Source organism: Propithecus coquereli, unplaced genomic scaffold (genome assembly GCF_000956105.1).
Source record: "Propithecus coquereli isolate 6110/MARCELLA unplaced genomic scaffold, Pcoq_1.0 Scaffold345, whole genome shotgun sequence".
Lineage (NCBI taxonomy): Eukaryota > Metazoa > Chordata > Mammalia > Primates > Indriidae > Propithecus > Propithecus coquereli.
In genome coordinates this window covers 90153-91903 of record NW_012149119.1, presented here as the reverse complement: position 1 = coordinate 91903, position 1751 = coordinate 90153, and positions in this window count along the sequence as shown.

Genomic DNA, 1751 nt, shown 5'->3' with positions numbered 1-1751 from the left:
GTTCTTGACCAAGGTTTCAATCGCAATCACAGTGTAAAAACGGCCAGTCTCTCTGAACTTGAGATTCACTGTTTCTGATAACTGTTTTATATTTCTGACGTCATTCTCAATCAATGATTAAGCTTTTTAACATGTGTAGGCTCAGGCTCAGTCTCTTTATTTCTGAGAATAAGTTATTGGCTTTTCTCTTCCCTCTGCTTTCAGCATTTACTCTCCACACTGTTAGTTCTTAATTGATCATCTTGTTTTAGTTGCTATATACTTTGATTCTGCATAATGTTGCACTATACTTCAGTTCTATACTCTTTCTTCACTGTGATGCCAAATTACTTTTTATGGACACTAAGAATAGTAGAATTATATACTATTACAGGTCCAAAGCACATCAAAGAGAATATTGGTCAATACTATTACTTTTTAAGGAAGAAATAAAGATAACAATGAATAACTTTTATAATATAAATACACATTAGTGGTCTGGCCAGTTTTAGAAGCCAGATATCATCATTCTAAGCTAGTATACTTCCACTACTCTAAGGTGGCAACTCTATATTTCTAAAGTAATTAAATTAAAAATTCTAAACACTGCAGATAGAGGTGAACTTCCTAAAAGTTTGACTACTAACTACACTTGGCTGCTATACATGTGAAAGGTATCTAATCTGAATTGAGATACACTATAAGTATAAAATCAAACTTGACTTAAAATACTCAGTACAAAGAAAGGAATGTAAGATGTCTTTAGCAGTTAAAAAACATCAATTTCTCATTTAAATAATAATATTTCAATATAAATATAGGTCACATACAATATATTGTTTCTTTAACCTGCTTATTTTGACTTTTCGAAGCGATTTTAAATTTTATATTTAGCTCACATTTGTGGCTCGCGATATATTTCCTTTGGACAAAGATGTTCTTAAAAAAATACATGAATTAATACTAATCTTAAAGCCTTCTCATAAGACATTTTTACCTTGAGCATACTATCTCAACTCTTTAACATGTAATAACTCAGGTTATTGTCATGTCTTTTCTGCTTCTGTTTCTGTCATCTGAAATATCCATTTGGATACATTTTTCTTCCATCCCTGTATGCATGTATTTCTTCGATGCAATTTTGGTGTTCTTCTTATCAAGAAGTGGAATCCATTTCTCCATTCTCTTGAATCAGGGTTTGTGACTTTCTTTGACCAACAAAATACAGAGGAAGTGAAGTTGTGGTAGTACTAAATGTAGACTTTTGGAAGTCTTACAGATGCTAGTTTTACTTTCTTGGACTACTACCCCAAGTCTATCTGGGAAGATGCCCAGTCTAGCCTACTAGAGGGTGATAAATTAAGTGATTAAGCACAGCAGAGACAAATCAACCCAGCTGACCTCCACATATCAGTTATCTGAAAGCAAGCCGCAAACATCAGACATGAGATGAAGGAGATCATAGACAATGTTGCCTTTACTTAAGCCTCCAGATGTCTTCAACCACATGAGTGACTCTGATTGACATTAGCAGAAGAACCATCCAGCCGAACTCAACCCAAATTCCTAACTCACAGAATCATGAATGAATTAAATGATTGTTTTCCATTAGCGTGGAGCTGTTTTGTTATTCATAACAAACATCTGGTATCACTTCGTTTCCCTTAATATTACAAACGTAGCACTTCCTTTGAAGAAACTTCACCTGATGACTTTCATGTACTTTTCTAATTACCATAGACCTCTGGATGTTTTCACTTTATTAAATTGAC